Source organism: Ambystoma mexicanum, chromosome 4q (assembly GCF_040938575.1).
Source record: "Ambystoma mexicanum isolate Mex_15411 chromosome 4q, UKY_AmexF1_1, whole genome shotgun sequence".
Classification (NCBI taxonomy): domain Eukaryota; kingdom Metazoa; phylum Chordata; class Amphibia; order Caudata; family Ambystomatidae; genus Ambystoma; species Ambystoma mexicanum.
This window is the reverse complement of record NC_090928.1, coordinates 272,248,913-272,272,189: the sequence shown is the minus strand read 5'-3', so window position 1 is coordinate 272,272,189 and position 23,277 is coordinate 272,248,913. Positions and strand designations below refer to the sequence as shown.

Genomic DNA, 23,277 nt, shown 5'->3' with positions numbered 1-23,277 from the left:
TTCAATATGCACATGTATATACTTTTATGTAGGCTTGTTAACTGTTCAATCTGATCAAATATGCTTCAAGCAGACTTATGTTATGTTATGTTATGTTATGTTATGTTATGTTATCTTAAAGGTTCTTATACTGCGCACTGATGCCACACGCGTGGTCTCTTGGCGCTCTTGCATGTCTGTAATGCAAGGAGGGCAGGGTGAATTAGTAGGATTGAGAGGGAGAAGAGCAAGAGGGCTGTGATGTGCTGTTGGCAGCTTCTGTTAGGTTACACCGTTCACTGAGCGTAGATGTGATTTTCGGTTGGAGGCTAACCTGGGATGTCATTTGGGGATTGCTAGGGGTCACAGCCATGACCCCTGTAGCCTCCCTTGCTACCCCTGTATAAAAACTCTGTAGAGAATGTTGTGAGAGTGGATGTAAAAGAAGGTGCATGAGTGACTGGTGGGTGAATGAGTATGAATGCGATAATGTGTTTCAGTGTTCTGGGTGGGTACGTGTCTGTGTGGAGAATGCAGTGTGAGTGGACGCGAGAGAAGGTGTATGTGTCAGTGAGTGGTGGGTGGATGAGTAGAAATGTGATAGTGTGTGTTTGAATGTTCTGTGTGGGTGGGTGCATGCCTGTGTGGTGACTGCACTGTGAATGAATGTGAGAGGAGATGTATGGGTGGGTGAAAGGGGAGACCTGCGCACGTGTGTGTGTGTGTGTGTGTGTGCGCGTGTGTGTGCGTGCGTGTGTGTGCGCGTGTGTGTGTGTGTGTGTGTAAGGCCCTGGGAGACTGGAGATCACTAGAGCATTTTTGACACATCCTTTCTGGTATTTCCGGCCCACGCCAAGTTCATGTGTGTCATTACCTGGCTACACTGGCATTTTGGTGCAGCCAGTCTAGCCATTACTTACTGTGGCAGGACATTTATTACTCTGCATCTTTGATAAAACAAGCATGATAAGTCGTATTACCTCGCTAGACTGACATTTTGTAGTGCTAAATAAATAGGGGAGGCAGGTATTTGGGGGAACCCTCCCAAAAAGGAAAAAGAAAAATGTTGATGAGTTTTTTTGATTAAATGAATTTTGCAAAACACCCATCGAAAAAAAGACCATCAATAAATGAACATTGAACATTGAACCCACAGGTTCTGGATGCAAAATAAGTGCTACGGTGCTGACAAATAAAGGACCTGAATCCATTCAGCTTTGAATGTGATCTAGTGCTGGTCTAGAACTGGATAGATTTTGCAGAGGTGGATAGGTCCCAACAAGACTTTCATTCTATGTGGGGAACGAAGGTCCCCAGCGGACTATTGCACTACCCTGTGTAAGGAGCACATCAGTCCTACTTAAACTCACTCAAAACTGGACCATGAATATCACTCTTCAGCCCATGCAATTCAGGTGAACGTGAATATTCTTGGGTAAGCAAGGTATCTTGAATCCACAAGAAACTCAGGGTGAGTTTAAGAGCCCGCCCTAACAGAAAGAATTAAAAGAAAAAAACTATTGCTGTCACTTAGTGTATTTCTAGTGCAAGACACATTTGGGCACTGCAATAGAATTAACAAAAATACTGTGAATAGTGTGAGTTATGTTCTGGTAATAGCAAAAGTATATTTCTAGCAAAGGTGATTAGTAGCACAAATGCCATTTGCAGTAGAAATATTTTTATTTTTTGTGTCATATTTCTTGTGGACTTCAACTAGACATATATTTCTTTCATTTCCATTCCGGACCGGCCTTGCTTTAAAAATATATAGTTTCTATTTTATGCAAAAGCTTTCAGCCACATCCATGCAAATGTTCATTGATTCAGTGAACTCTGGTCATCCTAAACTTTGTGTGATTTTGAGTTTGCACAAATCGTTTTGAGAGGAAGCAGTTATAAGCATTAATGGTCTACTAGCCCAATCCAGAGCAGCATATGCCCATCTAGCTATCTCTCTCTCTCTCTCTCTCTCTCTCAATTCTCTATCTCCCTCAATTTCTCTCTCTTCTCTTTTGCTCTATATTTCTCTCTCTGTTTGTGTATGTTTCTCTTGCTCTCTCTCTTTCCGTAGAAGGGCCACGTTTTACCTGATGAGGTAGCCCCCTGTAATTTTTTCTGTCTTTCTGGGTTTTGGGCATTGTTTTTCCTTCCCACCCAGGCATAATTCAAAGCCTGACTGAGAGAGTGGCTCTGCTTTTTGTGCAGAGGCAGCGGTATCACAAAGGTACATCATAGTCTCCCATCAGGGGTACCCCCTTTTTGTTAGTCATGTGAATAGGCTGGTGGATGCTTTTTTTATTTTGTGAAAAATTGCTCTATTGGGTGGAATACATTTTATCTGACGGGTTCCTTTTTGAATCCCTCCTCCATTTAACAAAATGGAGATACTTTATTTGCCTCGAAGATCTGAAGGTTCACATGATGTAATAGTCTCTCATTGTGTGTTTGTGAGAGGAGGTGGCCAGCATTGGTAACTGGATGTCTGTATCCCAGGACTTGGGGCCGCAGTTAGCCTGACACCAGTTCTGACTACATATGCAAATGTCTGTCTGGGATAGTGTGGATTCCTTTCCTTTGTGTATGATAGTTCTTCCTGGTTGTGTGGGTGTGCTTGAAGGGATAGTGCACCATTGGCTGAATACTCCTATGTTTGACTGATGCTTGGTGTGTGTATGGGTGCTTTGTTCACTCACTGTTTCCCAACGGAGAAAAAACATTCAATTTACTACAACCAGTCAAAAAATGGTGTGATATCTCAATCTCCAGTTTGCAAATATGACAGTCGTTCCTGATATTGAATTTGAAGTTGTTCTAAATGTAATTGCATTATGAACCTTTGAACCTTACAGCTGCGTACTTTTATAATATAGCTGACAGGAGCATTAATAGGAAATTATTGTCTAACATATGCAAAAAAGGTTTGTGTAAAGGCATCATGAATGAGACACAGACAACTTAAACAGAGTTTGGGTTACAAACATTTATTAAAACAAAGATATGGTTGGAAAAAGGCCTAACTTGCCCTGTGCTAAGGTGGGATTTCTCTACCTATATGAAACTAAGGATACTCTGTGTCAGAAAGTTCAAAGAAAATGTCTGTCTGTGTCCAAAACCTATACTTGCCCCAACATCTAATTGTAAACAAAGTATAGGGATGTCAGTCTCAAAATAAGTAGTGCTCAAATAAAAGTTCAGAGCTTCTTCCAGCTCTTTGTTTGTTAAGGGGTTCCTTTCCCCAAGTTCAAAAGAGTTCACAATTCCAAGGCGTTCCCTTCCCCAGGCGTTAAAGTCTTTCATCTTTCCAAAACAACACAATTTCTTGGGACACTTCCCAGCTCTTCGGGTTTGGAAACTGTTCATCATTTTCATATAGTTCAGTTCCTTAATTTATAGATCACACAAGCCTTCCTTTCTATTCAAATACAAGTTTTATTTAATGTGTGCTTTCGGTGGCTCTTCTATATATGGGTGCACTCGGTCTAGGCGCAGTTGTCGGACCACACAGTCCACCCATTACAGGCCACGCAACTGACACAAATTACTTGCTTTTTCTTCATATACACGTTGCCCCTGCTTCAGCTTTCTAGTGGTGATTGCTTCATTCTCATTTTACCTCCTCATGATGCTTTATCATTCCTTGTTTTGACACAATTCACTTGTTGTGCTTTCACATACTCTCCTGGCTCTTGCCAATGCTTGTTCATTCAAGGGCCAGGAGGATAGGGAATAGGGGATAGGGATAGCTGTGTAAAAGGCAACACATCCACAATGCTCTGTGACTGACACCTATGACCTTTTCCCTTGCAGGTGACTATGGATAGCCCCAGCTACCCTGGTTTATGACACCTGTGTGGAATTCACAGATGGCACAGTAGTTGGCCTACAGCGAGGCACATGTCCGGACCATGCTGTGCATCGAGCGGACCTTTGGCCTGTTGAAGGCTCGTTTCCGGTGCCTACACTAAACCCGAGGGGCCTTGATAAACACGCCAGATAAGGTTGGACAAATTGGTCTTGCCTGTGCCATGCTGCACAACATTTTCCTCAGGCGGAATGTTCTCCAGTCCCCTGATGAGGACATGCCTCTCCCAGAAGAGGACCAACAACCTGAGGTGCTGTGCTGCCACGCAGTGTGCTGGAAGAGGGTAGGGATGGATGTCTGGTTCGGCAAAAATTCAAGGAAAACTTCTTTTGAGCACATTGATATCCACATTCTACACACCACTGTATATAGTCGCGTTAAGAATTGAACTCATGCACACAATAAGGAATGTCCTAGCATTGTTTCAAGTGAACTGGTATTTACTTTTCAAATGTGAAAACATCCTCCCACCACCATGAAGCATTCTCCTCAAGACACCGTCCCCACCCAACTCCCCCTCCTGAAAACACCCACCCATTTCCCTCCTCCCTCCTCCCCAAAACACTATCCCCAACACACACTCCCCACCCACCTCCCTCATCACTGTGAACAAAATGTGTATGGTGAAAGTCACTTTCGATGCCTCTGGTAGCCTGCTCCAGCACTTAGGTGTCAGGTGGTGCAAGGAGTGTCACCTTGTAGTGCTGGGCTTTGATCCCTCTGTGGGGGGGAAAGAGGTGGAGGGTTCAGGCCCCTGGCCCCGGATGTGTTGCAGAGTCAGCTGCATGTATGCATTGAGGGACTCTGCAAAGGCCACCATGCCCTCCGTATGTTCCCTCATTCTCTGTCCTACCATGGTGATGGCAGCGGTGGTCTGGCAGAGGGAATGGGAAATCCTGAGACACGATCCCTGAATACAGTCCCTCATAGCCTGCAAGTGCTCCACCTGCTGGATCGCAATTTTTTCCATTGAGACCTGCCGCTGCTCAATGGCATTCAGCTTCGCACATGTGGCTGCCATGTTGTGGCACAGGTAGTTGGCTATGATGAGGGATGGGGCTGAAACAATGTAAGCAAAAGCCTGTGTCTTCCTCCTCCTCATCGGAGGAGCTGTTGCTGCCTGTATCATCAACAGGTGGTGATTCCCATCCCAAGCTATTGAAGAGGGAGTGCCAGGGCCTTGATGCGTGGGTGCTAGCATATGGACAGCATCCTTGTGAGTTGCCACAGGGGGCGGAGTGGCTGTGGATTCACCTACATCAGCGTCTGTCATGCCACCTGCATGGCCGGTAGAGGAGCCACTGGGCACGATCAAGGGACAGTGGTTTCCTCAATGGCTGCCACAGTTTCCACAGTGGTGTTGTCCCGTAGCCTTGCTGGCCTCCTTCCGCTCTTCCTCCCGCTGCATATGGGTTCGACCTGTGCAGTGGTGGTGGTTGACCAACTGCCAGCAAAAGAGGTGTCCAGGGCTGTGGAGGGCCCAGCCTCTTCGGCATCAGTAGACTGTGTACCTGTTGGGTGGATAATGCATGCTGTCAGTCATGTTGCACACATATTGGTGGGCTAGCAAGACACTCATGCGACATTGGGTATGTACTACATATACACATTTTGTATGATAGTCATGGGTGATTTTAGGGCATAGGTGGAGGTGGTGTCTCAAGGTGAACATGATGCATGTATATGCATGCTGCCAGTTGGCCTGCCATAGTTGCTTGTTATGGGGTTGCTGGGGGGTCACTTTCCAACATTTACTATCATGGCACACATGGGTACTTTTCATGTTTTCATGTGTTGCATGCACATTTCACCAACAGTGCATGTGCATAACAAGATTTGCACAGCTCCCCTGGCACAAGCTTGTACTCACTGTGCCTTTCTACTACTTGCCATGTGTTTACCCATTCCCTTGCCCATTGAACTCATCTGTGCTGGGGGACCCATGCTTTTGGCCAGTGCATTCACATGTGGTTGGGAATGATAGACTTACCGGCATCCACGTGGCTTCCTGCCCTGGCCACAGTGCTTTTGGCCAGTGCATTCACATGTGGTTGGGAATGATAGACTTACCGGCATCCACGTGGCTTCCTGCCCTGGCCACAGTGCTGCCAATCCCCTCGGTCCCCTCCATGTGGAGGATGGAGCTGGCCTTTTCCTCCCATGGTGTCAGAGTGAGGGCTTCTACAGTGCCACCTCCGGTGGCTGCACTCTCCCTCCTGTGGGCCTTCAGGGCATTCCACCTCTTTTGGCAGTCTTCGGAATCATGTGGGAGAATGCCCACAGCGACCACCTGTCACTGATAGAGGACCATGTGGCAGCCTGGCTCTGGGCAGTGGTCCTGCAGTACCTGCTGCCATACAGCTCCTCTGCATGGCTCAAGGCCTCAAGTGCAAGTACCTGCAGTTCTGCCTTGGTGGATATCTTCTTCTGCAGCCTTATTTCCGAGATGTTGCCCTTTCCCTTTACCTGTGACATGTTGGCAGTGCTGTGGTGTCTGGATGGCAACAGGAAATGGGAGATTGAGAGTGGATTTTATTTTTCGAAATGGCCATCGCTGTGCTTTCCATTCCGCTGATGACACTAATTTGGTCGGCCCAAATTCCAGTGGAATTAGCGCCAAATGTACTGGTGAGAATGGTAATTCCACCATTTCTGGTCGAAATTACCCTGCGGATAACCATTTTTGGCAGTAACTACCCTGGACAGAATTACCGTTTCTGCCAGTGTTGTGCATGCTCCCTCCAGCGGTAATTCCGACCGACACCACAGTGGTAATGGTAATTCTGCTGTATTACAGACTCATAATGAACCCCAAAGTGTGTTTTAAATGAATACAGTTTATATGCCTTGATGAAAAGGAAAACCTCAAGTGATTATTACAAAACATAGTGGGGGACTTTTTCCAGTGAAGCGGATCAGATAATTTGGCGGTAAAAGTGTTTATCTCCACTTTTTCCTATACAACTATGTTGGTGCATTTGTAAGGCAGAGTTGGGAAGCGGGGTGACCATACCACGACCGCCTCCATTTGCCACTCTGCCTTGGAAATGCGAGTGCCTTACTGCCAGCATGGGCTTTCATGCTGGTAGTAATACAACGAACTTCCATGGAATCCATTCATAACGCCTTCCTCAATCATTCAATGCGGGAGGCATTTACACTTTTCGTACAACTTAGTGGATAAGTGAGGAGTACACCCGATTTCGCCTTTTGCCCAAGACTGCAAACGGTGCTGGCCCCCCGCTGTGCAATGACCATTGGCAAGGAATATGATCCACGATGTGTTGAACTTCCTGGAAAAAATTGAAAATAATGTTGCCACATTTCTATGGAGACAGACACGTCAAACATAACATGTATTTTAATTTATTGTTTTTATACTGTAACACTCATATGCTGCCAAGACACAAAACACTAGTGGCTCGGAAAAGTGCGAGACAAGAAAGAGAGGGTTGTGGGAGGTGGAACAGATGCCAATAAAAGGCCATATAGGGGCCATAGGTGGATCGGAATTGGCCCTTTTTCAGGTCTCGTTTAAACCTAATTGAGCCCTTGCACTTCAAAGTTGAATTGATGCAGCCTTGCCAGCACTAGGAGAATGATCGACTGGTAGAGGAGGAAAGCCATGTGTTGCAGCCAGGACAGCTCCATGCAGTCCTTAGAATGTCGAACATTACTCAAAATGGAGGACAGTGCGGCACTGCAGCTGGGCAGAAGCAGTTATGGTTCATTCTGAACTTCTAAAAGGCATTCTGCTACTTGGTGCTGACACCGGGTCCCTGTAAGTAGCTCGATGTAGCTCTGGCTGCCATTGGTCTAAGTGTGATTCCAATGTTGTGCTTGCCCACGTGGTCTGCTAGTGAGCCATGTAGATCTGTGCAGTGCCTGTCAGAGGCAATATATTTGCCCTGTCACCGTATGTAGGTGCTCCATCCTTGTCGCATGACTGCAGGAAACCCCATTCTAAAGTATCCCTTTCGTTAAATCACTGGAGCGCTGGTCATTCTCTTGGCACTATAGTCTCCCAGTGCATTCCTGTTTCAAGGATTGGAAAAAACGTTATACACTAGTGAACACTCGACTACTCAGTATTGTGTGGCTGTGTCGTGGTGTCCGTGCAAATATTATAGGCAGTGATAGAAGTGTATCAAAAAAAAGTAGTGGAACTGTGACTTTGGCGGGGGAGAGTAGGCAAGAAGGGAGCAAAGTGCAACACATTTTTCAAGGGTTGCAGTCATGCTGGTTGACAGCAAATTGAGTTGAAATATATTTAAGTTTAGCAGAAATTGATATCCGGTGGTAAAACAGACAGGTGTGTTTTAACTTCATAAAGAATAGTTCCGGAATGGTGAAAATGGTTGCAAAAGGTAGTGGAGCTGTTCAAGCAAAAAAATAAAAGTAGTGGAACACTGCTCCCGAACGTTCCCGCCCACTTCGACCCCTGAGTATAGGCCCCTCAGGGCACACTCTCCCCTGAGAGTTATTGGAATGGATCTCCTCAATGGCTCCCATAGCTATCACACCATGACGTCAGCAAATGTGCTTTACCTGCGGATTTGTAACGTTCCTAGCACTCCACAAAGCAATCCTTTCTCCACATGCCACCATCCAGATCTCAGCCCCATTAAGTAAGTTAGTGCAACTCTCGATGACAGTGGCGAGGAACTAGAAGCACTGCTACAATCCCACTCCCACCTGTTTCCCCTCGCCTCTTTGCCACGTGTGGGAGACACCTTCCCCTTGAGGTTTCTTGACCGCCCCCTGTGAGGCTTACTCTTCGGGCAGGGTGTTCCTGACACTCAAGCAATTTGCTCCTCTAACTAAGACCTGGGATATTCACAGCTTCCCCACAGGAGCGCAGGTGGTAGAGCTCAGAGCTGGCACCCCTCGGAAACATACCATTTTGATGGCTATGTGATCGACTCTCTGAAGATATACTTTGTAAATAAACATTGATTCATACATTTTTTTTCAAATACATTATTTTGCACACTTTCATTTTTCAGAAAAAAATGTGCATGTGTTATTGTAAATATTAGACACTTTAGGAATCAAATGCAAGCATGTCCGAGTCCCAGTAATGCCCCCCCCAAACGATTATTGAATAGAGCAACGGTGAAGTCCACATGCAAATAAACCATACTCGCCCAGACCCCACATGCTCAGAGTCCGGTGACTATCGCTTCTTCAATGGAACCGTACCCACAGCCTAAATCAATAATGCCAACTGATGAAAACCCTGACCATTGCTTCAAGCACTTAGTATCTTCAAACCTCAAACATTAATCGTTGCTCCGAGAACATTTACCAAATGTACATAGACAGAAATATACACCCAACATGCAGAGATTAACTCAGTCTTTAACCAAAACACAACAGAAAAGTACAGGGCCAATGCATTATACCGCAAGGAAATAGATGTCAGCACCAATGCAGGATAGCAAGAACATGCAGTGCCATGTCGCGAGGGGAATGCACATCTTGGATGATTGACAGAAGGATAATTGCTGGACAGAAAGAAAAGCATTCATAGAAAACGTGGCATGTAACGGGCATCCAGAAACAGAAAAGATATGTCCAGAGCAAAATATGTTTAGAAAAAATGTATCCAAATTTATTAAAGGTGATACAAAAATTGAAAACTAGTGAATAAATCACTCAAAATTATTATACACTGATCATTTTAACATAACAGAACAGCAGCAACAATATGCCGAAAATCGGCTAAAACTTCATCACTCATACTCAACATACATAGTACATACATACACACACAACTCATCATACCGTGGCATACATCCAAAGTACTAAAAACACAGAAAACATGCTAAGAACCAATGGGGAAGAGGAATTCATAACTAGTCCCCATAATAACACTCATTATTGCGGTGTTTACAAACAATAGAAATAATTCACAAACAATCTATTGTCAGGGTGGAAAGGAAGAACAAATGCAAAGATCACATCCCTGTAGAATTTTTCTCTCGACCGGTTTCGACGTGTAGTGGTGGTTAACTGAACGTCTTCCTCAGGAGGTGGGTGTTACCATTCTGAAAAACAAGTACGCAAAAGCGACTATAAGCTACTACATGAAAAAGTCTTTGCCGACTGCCTGTAACATACAATTAAAGAAGGAGAAAAAGGACTGCTGCTAGCAGCCTAAGTTATTAAAAACAATTAAGAACCGTGTATACCATAGTGAAAATAAGCATATACGGCCCCCGCTACAACAGCTGTGTAAACCAGAACAAGAGGGTAAGTGACTCCCAAAAGAGAACCGTGCAAGATGAAAGGGAACCTTCAAGACCATGGTGGATCGGCAACAAGAATGTATATATATAATAATATATATCTAAATACCAAAAAAGCCTGACCAATGGCAATGTCTGTATCTAAAAAGAACTAGTAGTGGACTAACCTGATGAAAACCGAGCTGCTGCAAAAATCTATGCAGTGTAGTGTGGCCAGTCACGCGAGACAATTCAGGACTAAAACATAACCTGAAACCAGAAACAAGACCAGAATGCACTAGGTCAGATAAATAAAAAAATAAAAAACCTAGGTTCAAAGTTGCTCCAATTGATTTATTTGGCACTTCGTGTGTTTATATTTAAACATAGCACCGTTCATCTTAGACAGCTGCCATTTGCCCTTAAGTTTACCTTCTCATTTCAATTGTGCTCGTAGCTCCATTTGATTTATTGGGCTTTTCGTGCATTTACATTTAAACACCTTTTGGATCCCCCAGAACGGTGTGGTTGTCTGTAGGCTTCCTCCCATTTTATTGGAGATCTTTTAGAGGCATTTCATGCAGTGCCCTTGTACTCTGGTAAGCCGTGGGTCACTGCTTGCCATTTAACATTGTAATGAAGCTCTTTTGCCACTTTTGTAGTCATTTACAGACGGCGTTGAAGGCTCAGGCTAAGTTGCGCTGCCTCTTCACTTTTCAAATACATGCAGCGCTGGATCATCTTAAACTGCATGGGGCTCCCTCCAGGTGAGCTATTATTATTATTTTTGCCTTAGTCATAGGCACTCCACTTTGAACCTAGGTTTTTTATTTTTTTATTTATCTGACCTAGTGCATTCTGGTCTTGTTTCTGGTTTCAGGTTATGTTTTAGTCCTGAATTGTCTCGCGTGACTGGCCACACTACACTGCATAGATTTTTGCAGCAGCTAGGTTTTCATCAGGTTAGTCCACTACTAGTTCTTTTTAGATACAGACATTGCCATTGGTCAGGCTTTTTTGGTATTTAGATATATATTATTATATATATACATTCTTGTTGCCGATCCACCATGGTCTTGAAGGTTCCCTTTCATCTTGCACGGTTCTCTTTTGGGAGTCACTTACCCTCTTGTTCTGGTTTACACAGCTGTTGTAGCGGGGGCCGTATATGCTTATTTTCACTATGGTATACACGGTTCTTAATTGTTTTTAATAACTTAGGCTGCTAGCAGCAGTCCTTTTTCTCCTTCTTTAATTGTATGTTACAGGCAGTCGGCAAAGACTTTTTCATGTAGTAGCTTATAGTCGCTTTTGCGTACTTGTTTTTCAGAATGGTAACACCCACCTCCTGAGGAAGACGTTCAGTTAACCACCACTACACGTCGAAACCGGTCGAGAGAAAAATTCTACAGGGATGTGATCTTTGCATTTGTTCTTCCTATCCACCCTGACAATAGATTGTTTGTGAATTATTTCTATTGTTTGTAAACACCGCAATAATGAGTGTTATTATGGGGACTAGTTATGAATTCCTCTTCCCCATTGGTTCTTAGCATGTTTTCTGTGTTTTTAGTACTTTGGATGTATGCCACGGTATGATGAGTTGTGTGTGTATGTATGTACTATGTATGTTGAGTATGAGTGATGAAGTTTTAGCCGATTTTCGGCATATTGTTGCTGCTGTTCTGTTATGTTAAAATGATCAGTGTATAATAATTTTGAGTGATTTATTCACTAGTTTTCAATTTTTGTATCACCTTTAATAAATTTGGATACATTTTTTCTAAACATATTTTGCTCTGGACATATCTTTTCTGTTTCTTGATGTTATTATAATACTCTGGTCCAGAGGCTAGAGTTACCCTGCTCTTTTCAGTGTTTGCATGTAACGGGCATCCAACAGTTATTTTTCCATCCCATTTCCATGTTCTCCCCCTTGAAAGACAATGGAAATCGGCATATTAAAAATATGCTGAAGTGACGCCTACCGCAAAAAAACACCTGGAAGAATTAGCTACAGCACCTATTACCCAAACAATAGAATTACTGCATCAGGATATATACCACAGAAATAAAATAAAACAGATGTAACTGAGGAACCGATGAGAACAGCCAATGCTTGGGTGGTGAGATGACAACACACCATACACAATGAATGCACAGTGCCTGAGTGGTGGGATCCCTTACCAGTTCCCAGGCTTGTCCCCTGGCTAACTCTAGTAGAAGATCTTCCATGCCCAAAGGCCAATCCCAAAGTTCTCCCACATGCCTAGCTTGCATCCTCCAGTATCCCTTCAGCTGTTATGCTAAAGCTACCTGCCACTTCCACACCTGGATCAGTGATCTGAGAAGGATCTAGCGCCTCAGGTCCCATGCCTAAGGACACCGGGTACAGATCTGCCTATCGTGTGTGTGGAGATTTGCTGCATAGAGAACGTGGGCTCAAGAGCATTTAGAGTAACCTCTGTAAGGGCTTGAGTGCTGAACTCCTTTGATACAGAAGGTGGACACTCCTCCTCACTACGCACGGGACATGAATGGTGCCTCACCAGCCGTATTAGGCTCACTTCATGCACACCAGCCGGTGTCAGCTGTGCAAGCAAGATATTCATCACATCTTGAAAAACATCTCTCTGTACAGGCAAAAAGTGAGTCAACACCAATGTGGGGGTAGCCATTGCCTGTCTCATGTGCACTGTGTCTTCACCGAATTCCCAATCAGCCTCATTGGTCTGCTCTGTCCTGTTCTGCTCTTCTTCAATCTATGAGACAAGTCTCTTGAAAGACCCCTACCTTGCACAAAATGTAGCCATGAGACTCTTACCCTCCTCCATGATCCGTCTCGTGCCCGTGACAATGCCCCGCTCCATCGCTGTCATTGCCGCCCACTTGAGAAGCTATGTTGTCTAAATCAGAGCCTCCCTGAGCTACCTGGCCCACAATTCTGTCTGACCTCCCGGAAAGGGGTCAGCAATGTTGGTACCATACCCATGATTCATGTCTTTATTCCTTGTCACAGCCAGAGAAATAACACTTTAGGCTCACCCGTAGTGACCCAGCCCCCATCAGAGTGGCATCCCGAATGTCCAATTCCAATCTCTTATCGGGGATGCATGTGGCCTTCATTACCACCTATTATGTCTGATTGCCAGATCTTTCATCTGAAGAACGACTTCCACATTATCTGTGGCTTCTGGTTCATTATGGGTTAAAGAAAAGCGGTAAAGGGATGCCATAATAGCTAAGGTACTGTCACATCTAACAAAAGAGGCCCTCCTCAGATATAAGGCTGCGGCATAGCAGTAACTCTCTGGCAGCATTTGCCCTTCTTTCAGGATGCATGGCAGAGGCACTCTGAATGTTTATGGCAAAAGGAGCATGGTGCAATTCAGGACCTGTCAGACAAAACCAGGACATGTGGATGGGTCAATCGAATGTGTGGCTACAGCTTGCTTACTGATCATATCACATTGTGCAATGGCACATGGTGGCATAGACAACCATGGGTGAATAAGACCCAGTAAGTAATGAAGCTCATAACGAATTGAGAGCTCTACACAACCACCCCAAGATCCTTTCTTTCTGCACCACATGACCCAGTAGTGCTGAAAAGACCTACAGATGTCCAAGCTTGCATTTGATTGACATGCAATCCTGTAAATGAGACTTGCAACCACTTTTACCTTGTTCATCAATGTTAGCGTGTGCAACTCCAAGGACCTGTTGTCGTATCATACTTCTCATGCTCTGCCTTTGCTTGACGTCTGTCTAGCTTCCTACTGAAAGTGGACCTGCATTTGGCCCCCATCGCCATCATACCCCCGATGGGTAGGCCTATCTGGTGGTATTTGATCGTGAATTGAGCATCCCTTCTAGATCTAAACACAGAAGTGCCTACCAATCATATCCTGGTTTTCTGTTGCTCGCAGTACATTTTTCACCTGTGTTATAGCACCTTCACATAAAACTGTACGTCACATGCAAATGCAGAATTTCAGCTTGGGCAAAGTCTTGCATTTTCTGTAGCTTTCTGAGCTAGTGTGAACAGAAAAACTATAGGGAAGCACACCTCAATTAGTAAAGATAATGGTCAAAAACATGCTCAATGTGTTAAGGAAACACTTGGTGCAAGGAAGAACATCGACAACTGTGGCACATAAATTGTACTTTCCATAGAACCGCTGATATCAGTGTCCTGAATTGAAGGTTACTCCCATCCCCTGCACACCATCCATAGTTGGTGAACAACTAAAAGTTAAGTAAATTTGGAGATGCAGTGAATATACAGTTTGAAGAAGGTGAATATGGATCATTCTAAAAATCACAAGAAAACTTAAAACAAGTCTCTGAAATAGCGTTTAGAAACAAATATATAATTTGTGTTGCCAAATGTATCCATGGACAAAGCTTGACGCGTTTCCGGATTAAATCCCTTCATCAGGAACAGAATATTCATATACAAATTTCATATTTCCAAAATTCAATCTACAATAATAAAAAGCTTTGTGAGATCCAAATGTTGCTGAAGGTATTAACATTGCATCAGTATTAAATAGATTCTTGCGAGTCATACTTCATATGATTATCTCAATCAATGCAACGTGATAAGGGCAAAAGCCTTGCTATTAAATGTAGGAAATCCGCAGATGCCAACTCGTAGAGCAATCTGTAAGAACAAGATTACGTTGATTTTTTATAGATTCATCGGATGCTAACCACATAACACTTATCCAAAAGCAACTATAGTAAGACATCCCTTTGTAGGAAAGATGTAACCAAAATGAAATCCACCAAGGTAAGAAGCTAAAATATGTATAACAAAATGTGAAATCAGTATCACAAATTGTGTATCCAATGAGTCAACAATACAACATCGTGTGTACTCAAATAAGTAAGAATCTCACCTCCAAATCGATTAAATTCTAGAAATCACCAAAATTTCTCGGAATCAAGGAAACTAATGAGTCTTAATAAGAAATGTGTCATCCACTGAACTCTACGAACTTATCGTATGGGAAGATAAAAAAACTAAGCAGATCCTCTTACCAAATCGACAAATGTAAGGAGCGCCCAACGTACTGCCCTAGTAGAGTGACAACGTGGCAACCAAGATGGCCGTCCTTTATAGAAACGTGTACTGATGTGATGAACGTAAGACATGCATGTAAGGGACATGCATGTGTACCAATTGTTACATGGCAAAACCAAGCCACTAATAATGTTGAAATGTGCGACCCTGTCAGGCACTAGATGTTACAAACAACATCAATAGCCAGCAGTTGTGTGAACTGCCATGTTATAAGAAAATTGTGTTGAAATCATTCACGTCCTATTATAACGTGCAAGTACAGAGAAACACATGAAATGCAACCTGTAGATACAAGGTTCCTTAATAATAAAGTGTAAAAAAACACACAGGTTGTTGATGTGACAAAATCAAAAAAATTAATTGATGGAGATAATTCACATTTACACTCTAAAGTGTCTCTTAAGTTAAGCATGAGTAATTACGTGTCGGCCAGGCTTTGATTACATTGATATAGGTCCCTAAATGCAGGGCCGTCACGAGGGGGGTGCAGGGGGGGCAAACTGCCCCGGGCCTCGCGCTTGCTGGGGGCCTCGCGGCCCCCTCTCCTAAGTGGAAGGCAGCACAGTCTCCCGTGTCCTTTATTCACACGGGGACTGTGCTGCCCCTGCAATGATTTTGCTGTTTCTTGTGAAGCCGTTTGGCTCTGCAACAAACAGCAAAATAATGGGAGGCAGCAGGGCTCAGAAGTGAGCTCTGCTGCCTCCCGTCATTCAGCTGAAAACGTGGACATGCTGAATGACAGGAGAGGACTCCTCTCCTGTCAGTCAGTGTGTTCACGTTGTCAGTGTGACCACGCTGACTGATGGGAGAGGAGTTCTCTCTCGTCAGTCAGTGTGTTCACGTTGCTCAGCATGACCATGCTGACTGACAGGAGAGGAGTTCTCTCTTGTCAGTCAGTGTGTTCACGTTGTCAGTGTGACCACGCTGGCTGATGGGAGAGGAGTTCTCTCTCGTCAGTCAGTGTGTTCACGTTGTCAGTGTGACCACGCTGGCTGATGGGAGAGGAGTTCTCTCTCGTCAGTCAGTGTGTTCACGTTGCTCAGCATGACCATGCTGACTGACAGGAGAGGAGTTCTCTCTTGTCAGTCAGTGTGTTCATGTTGTCAGTGTGACCACGCTGACTGATGGGAGAGGAGTTCTCTCTTGTCAGTCAGTGTGTTCATGTTGTCAGTGTGACCACACTGACTGATGGGAGAGGACTCCTCTCCTGTCAGTCAGTGTGTTCATGTCAGCGTGATCATGCTGACTGACAGGAGAGGAGTTCTCTCTTGTCAGTCAGTGTGTTCACGTTGTCAGTGTGACCACGCTGGCTGATGGGAGAGGAGTTCTCTCTCGTCAGTCAGTGTGTTCACGTTGCTCAGCATGACCATGCTGACTGACAGGAGAGGAGTTCTCTCTTGTCAGTCAGTGTGTTCATGTTGTCAGTGTGACCACGCTGACTGATGGGAGAGGAGTTCTCTCTTGTCAGTCAGTGTGTTCATGTTGTCAGTGTGACCACACTGACTGATGGGAGAGGACTCCTCTCCTGTCAGTCAGTGTGTTCATGTCAGCGTGATCATGCTGACTGACAGGAGAGGAGTTTTCTCTTGTCAGTCAGTGTGTTCATGTTGTCAGTGTGACCACGCTGACTGATGGGAGAGGAGTTCTCTCTCGTCAGTCAGTGTGTTCACGTTGCTCAGCATGACCATGCTGACTGACAGGAGAGGAGTTCTCCCTTGTCAGTCAGTGTGTTCCTGTTGTCAGTGTGACCACGCTGACTGCTGGTAGAGGAGTTCTCTCTTGTCAGTCAGTGTGTTCACGTTGCTCAGCATGACCACGCTGACTGACAGGAGAGGACTACTCTCCTGTCAGTCAGTGTGTTCATGTTGTCAGTGTGACCACGCTGATTGATGGGAGAGGAGTTCTCTCTTGTCAGTCAGTGTGTTCACGTTGCTCAGCGTGACCACGCTGACAGATTGGAGAGGAGTTCTCTCTTGTCAGTCAGTGTGTTCACGTTGCTCAACATGACCACGCTGACTGACAGGAGAGGAGTTCTCTCTTGTCAGTCAGTGTGTTCATGTTGTCAGTGTGACCACGCTGACTGATGGGAGAGGAGTTCTCTCTTGTAGGTCAGTGTGTTCATGTTGTCAGTGTGACCACACTGACTGATGGGAGAGGACTCCTCTCCTGTCAGTCAGTGTGTTCATGTTGATTAGAGAGGACTCCTCGCTTGTCAATCAGTGTGTTCACGTTGCTCAGCGTGACCACGCTGACTGATGGGAGAGGAGTTCTCTCTTGTCAGTCAGTGTGTTCACTTTGCTCAGCATGACCACGCTGCCTGATGGGAGAGGAGTTCTCTCTTGTCAGTCAGTGTGTTCACATTGCTCAGCGTGACCACGCTGACTGATGGGAGAGGAGTTCTCTCTTGTCAGGCAGCATGTCTACGTGTCGGCTGCGTGGATGCTTTTTAAGGGTGCATGGAGGTAGGGTAAGTGTTTTTTAATTTAAATTAAAATTGTATATGTGTATTTAAATTAAATTAGTATGTATATGTGTATGTATGTATGAATGCATGCGTGCATGTTGATGTTTGTGTCAATGCTGTGTTTGGTTTTATGTATACATGCATGTATGGAGTTGTGTAACTGGTCGTTGAATGCATGGGTGAAAGTGTTTTTTGTGAGTGTGTGTTCAGCACCACTTCTAAATGTAGCAGCCCTGGGGGCCACTTCATTAAGGGGTGGGTTCATGGCATCAGAGGTGCACCTAGGCTAAAATGTCAGGAGGGAAAGGGGACTAATACTTCAAATGTTGGGAGAGGTGTAACGTCAGTAGCTGTGAGGAAGGGGCAAACTTCCTTGTGTGGGGGCACCTAAAATCTTTCCACTTTTCGAATGAGACTATTCTGGTGAAGTTTCAATGTTACAAGCAGCTACCTCTTGCCTTCATTTCTGAAATGTCACACTTAAGAACTGCTGTGAGAATGAGATGTCTCATGTCACCACTTCCCTTCTAATCACTTCCCTAGCATGCAAGTGCTAACCCCACATCACGATTTCACTTACCTAAAAATGTATGGATACGAATGCAGGTGCTAACAGTGAAATGACTTCTCATGGCCATGCTAATCCCTATGGCAATTCTCACCCAGTCCCTGCCCTCCCCACCCAAAACAATTCCTCACTGGAACTCTTTGGGCTAGCTTTAAACATGGCTAGCCATCAAACTTTGCCCTCAATGTGCCTGTAAGTGTTTCCTCAAAGGAGACTTCTAAGAGTTCATGACTTCTTTGGAGTTGTAAACACGTAACTGGTGTAATAAAAATGTCTTAATCAGGTCTGCCTTTGGCCACTCAATTTAAAAACACCCTGCATGTCTTTTGCTGAAATTCTTTTAAAAATAAGCATTGGCAAAGCCAACAGTATTGGCTTGTGTATAAGTATTAGGCATTTACGAGGCACTGCTATTGGCTGCTCAGGTACTCAAACCGTTTTGCACCGGCACTATCAATGGCCAGCTAATACCAATACAGAAGTGCCTTTCCCATGCCAACACGAATGCCCAAACCGTTAGCATTGCCAGTGCTCTTTTTGCTTTACCCTTGATGCACAGGACTATGCATCAAGGTTAAAGCAAACATACTACTTGGCTAAATTGGCCCATTTTGAATGTAGGCCAATCTAGCCAGTAATAACACTTATGGTACACAGTCAGGCTGGATATACTTTCTTTGGCATGGCATTTTTACTGGTTGGGAATCCGTACATGGTAATAATGGCAAATATTCCTGACTGGAAAATGTTCCTGTGCACAATTTGTGATTTGCAACTATTGGGAATTTCCATGTGCTTCCATACAAAACCAATTGCAAACTGTGTGGATTTCTACCCAATTTTGCAAAGAAAGTGCTATAAAATGCCAACTTTTAACCCAATGTTTCAAACATTTTCTTGGGAATGAGAACCCCCCCCCCAAGACACCCTTGTTTGGTTTGGGCTCCCTCACTGTGCTCTGTTGATCCTGACTAATTGGAACAAACATTTAAGCCTCTTAAGTTCAGAAATGTACCAGCCTCCACTGTACATCATGTGTCACTGTGTATGATGTGTGTTTTAATGCGCAAACAGGGGCAGGGTGGTCCTTAATGATATGATATGGCATTTATAACATGCCTGTACGCAAGTGTTTCTAGGCGCGACAAGGCAAGGAGGGAGAAACAAAAGAGTAGGACAAAACACAGATCTTACTAGGCCTTGTGTCATTCAGATCATGCAAGAGCAGGGAATCGGGGAGGGGAGAAGTGCAGAGGATGGGGTAGGATGCAGAAGTGCAGGAACAAAGGAGAAACAAGAGTGCAGCCAACTGGTGGCAAGTGTGAGTACTCATAAGTGCAGCAAACGGGTGGACAATACGAGCAAGAGCGGCGACTGTAGGGTTACAGATACAGACCATAAGTGCACGGGAGCCAAGAGGCAGTGCGGGATTGCAACAGGACAGGCAGGGACCTGGGCCTGAATTCAGAGCTTGACCAGGTGACCAGTGCATGGATCAGGCAGGTGATCAGCAAGGGAGAGGAAGAGAGAAGGCAGAAGAAAATAAACAGGTCTTGAGGTGCTTCCGGAACCGGAGATGGTTCTCCTCAAGTTTCAGCGAGGCAGGGAGGCTGTTTCCAGAGGGAGGCCCCAGCCGAAGAAAGAGATCTGCCATCAACTCTTTGCTTGGAAAAGTGATTGACCCTAAGAGAATTGGAGGTGGCGCAGTGGAGAGCTCATGCCATCTTATATATATATTTATTCATATGATAAAAAAGTTAGTCTGGCATGAACCTTTCTTCAGTAGAGAAAGTAGTAATAAACCATATTTGGGATCCTGCACACAAACTCAAGGGTAGATTTCTCAAGTCTCTTGTGTGCGGATATGCCGCCACTGGCCGAGTGCAAAAAATTGTAAGGGGGCCTCACCAAATGTTCTGCCCCGGGCCTCACCACATCTTCTGACAGCCCTGCCTAAATGTTCTGTTATCACAAAGATGACAGGGCAATGGTACGTACATAAATGAACATTATTTGCATCATACACTCTCTTAGAAGTAGTGTGCCACCAGTTTTGCTCCTTAAGTGGTGTTTCTGTGTGACTGGTGGGGATTTGGTATCTGTGTCAGTTGTGGGTGTGGTTGTCCTGTTGGTCCAGTCAGTTGTCTATGAGTGGCTGAAGATTCAGTTGCCTGGGTGTCATCAGCGGTGTTACAGGAGTATTAAGAGGTGCCTCATATGTAGGTCTTGTGTGCACGTATTGCTCGGAGCTGTAGATGTCATGGGTTGCTGCCTTTAATGAGGGCTTTGTGAACCACTTAATTACTGCTTGAAATACAAGTTTGAATGGACAGGTTCTGTTCTTGCTGGTCTCTATTTCTGTATTATGGGTCTCATGCAGCACATTTGGGGTGATTGAAATGTGCTGCAGCTGGTCCTGACTGCTGCCCTCATGGAACCTGTATGGGGCTGGTCTTGATGATATTATGCAAGTTCATTGAGTGTGGCCAATGATCACAGGACACCTGCATGAGCAGTTAAGCATCAGCATGCAAGCAGGGGGCCGGTCCTGTCTGGAGCCCACTGCTGAGTGGCAGATGCTGCTGCTGGCGGTCCAGTAATACAGGTTTCAGTGTTGTCTTGGCCAGGAGGTCAAAGACTAATTATTCCATGACAGTGATTGAGTACCCAGTGAGGCGCAAGGCTGAGGAGGATTGCACTTTTGTGGCAGCTACCAATGAGGGGGATACTTCAATTCCTTTTTTTCTGAACCAGTTACTACGTCTAGCAGTGACATGGCCAAAGGGCCAGCAGACAACTCAAGATTTGTAAAATACGATTCGACTAGGCATATTATATAAAACAAAGAGCCCAGGATTTGGGTGGAATGATTAGATGAAAGAGAGATTAAATTCCATAAAGTCTATCCATCACTCCTCCGAGGTTCCGCCTCCTGGCAGTCAAGCAAATGTCACTCACCGTCAAGCAAATGTCACTCACCGTCAAAGGGCGTTTTTGAGTGTCTCCTGAACTTCTCTATCTTGGATGGGTTGGTTTTGTCTGCTGTCATCAGCGTAATCAGAATACTGAGTTATTTAGGTGGTCCTCCTCACCAGCCAGGCTCAAGGAGCCCAGACTTTGAGACATTGCAAAGCCTGAGTCAGGATTTTCCAGGTCTCATTGAGGCAGAGCAGCTTCAGGTCTGTTCTCCGTAAGTAACTGCAGGCATCTTATAGGGCAGTGCAGACCCATCTCCCAGGGCCTCTCACCCTTTGCTCAACTGAGGAGTTGTGGCATCTGAGTACAGTGATTGAGTTTTCCTCAGCTGCACTGATTTGCTTTGTGTCTCTTGCCGCTGCTTGTCTGGCCAAACCCTTAAGAAAGAACATTGGCCATCATCTTGAAGTTCTCAATAGTCCACCAGTACAGTATTATCTGTGGCCTGTTTCCTTGGATGCGTTCAGCGTGCGAACACTTTGATCCTCGATTCCCTCCAGGAGCAACCCTTGCTACAGTTTGTGATTTGTTGCCGTGAGATATCTGTCTCCCACTGAACCATTGTTGAATGCTGGTTGGTTGCAGGCAATGGCACCCCTAAATTAGCAATACACTCATGGGTCCTGCTATCGCAGGTTTCCTTCCTTCTGGCTGAAGCTTGAGACATATCCTACTTGAAAACGGGTTTCCTGTTCTTTAAAGTGATGCTATCCATTTGTCATGGTCTCCTCCGCCCCATCACCTAACCCCAAAGATGGGACCTCATTATATATTATCATGAGCCATTAGAAGTGACAGGGGAATGGCACAGTATTACTGTCCAAGTGTCACTAAAGGGTTGGTAGTCCCTGACTCTGTTGTCACAGACCCAGGTGTCTGCAGACTGATGTGTATTTGCTGATCGATGATGACTGTGATGACTGTCCATGTTCATGGGAGGCTTTGATTTGTCCCTTTGAAAATTGTGTCCTGGCAGTTTATCACTGCGCTGGTGGGCACTCTTGCTTCTGTGGATATGTAGCCAGATGTGCTTGCACAGTCTAATGTGCTGTGTTGCAATCCATGCTCTTCACCTATTGCCAGAAAGTGATTGTGTTGTGAATTAACTTTATAGTTTTAGTTTTTAGTTGCAATATTCTCAGGAGCTCATTTTGCTCCATTTCGTAATTTGTCGCTGTGTAGCTGTTACATCCAGATATACATGTAGATGACAACCTGCAGCCAGATTATGGTCATTTCCACTGCAGAGTGCTAATGTGCAGGGCAAAAGGCGGCATACATGTGTGCATGGTAGGCAGCATTTACAATTTCAAGTACCCGCCGCCTACCATACTCGCATGGCAGGCAGCATTTTATTGTAATTGAATGGATCCCTATGGAGTCTGCCCGCTTCACACTGGGGCATAAAGCCAGTGTGCTCGATAGGAATCCCCAGCATTTGTGCCGGCATGAAAATGCATGCCAGTGCAAATGTTGGGGCATTTGTAGGGTGGAGAGGAATGGAGGCGGTGGAAATGCAAGTTATGTTCTCCCCTCCTCTCTGCCACACAAATTAATGAAAATGTGGCGAGGCATGAATGAAAGCGTGTTCCATGTTTTTTTACTTGCCATGGGGAATCAAAGTTGCCCATATATGGGCTTCGTGACAGGGGCACTCTGTTTCATGAAGCATTCATGAAGTCGTTCTGGTAGTTGTTTCAAAGTGGCGTAATCGCTGTGTTGGTAGGAGGTAAGTCCTGGCTTCGCTGGATGTTTTTGCTGAGCTCTCTGTGTGCTTTGTCCCTCGACTGGTGAAGGCGATGATTTAATAATTTTCAGAGTATTGCTGAAGACAACGGTCTTGTCTGTTGTTGTCTTCGTAGCTGGTCATCTCTAAATTTACCTTTACTCGATCGAGCCCATTATATTTCAATGAACTGCTTCAGCCTGAATTGTCACCAAGTTAATGAAGTTTCAAATAGATTAATTTAATGTATTGATCCAAAGTTTGTATCACCCATTCAATATTTTGAGTGCATCGATTAAACTCATAGTGCACAGAGACCATCACAGCGCACACATTCTTGCCACAGTAGGTCCATAATATAAAATGTATGCCTAACATTT

The 23,277-nt window shown here is 44.8% G+C and overlaps 1 protein-coding gene and 1 long non-coding RNA gene across 3 annotated transcripts in view; both read left to right on the top strand.

Annotated features, from left to right (window-relative positions):
• Positions 1-23,277, top strand: part of LAMA4 (laminin subunit alpha 4) — a 576,642-nt gene that overhangs the window by 144,883 nt on the left and 408,482 nt on the right. The window lies entirely within an intron of this gene.
• Positions 10,495-11,866, top strand: LOC138468507 (uncharacterized). The gene is made up of 2 exons (XR_011268289.1): positions 10,495-10,841; positions 10,955-11,866. It is a non-coding gene; the product is annotated as an uncharacterized lncRNA (long non-coding RNA).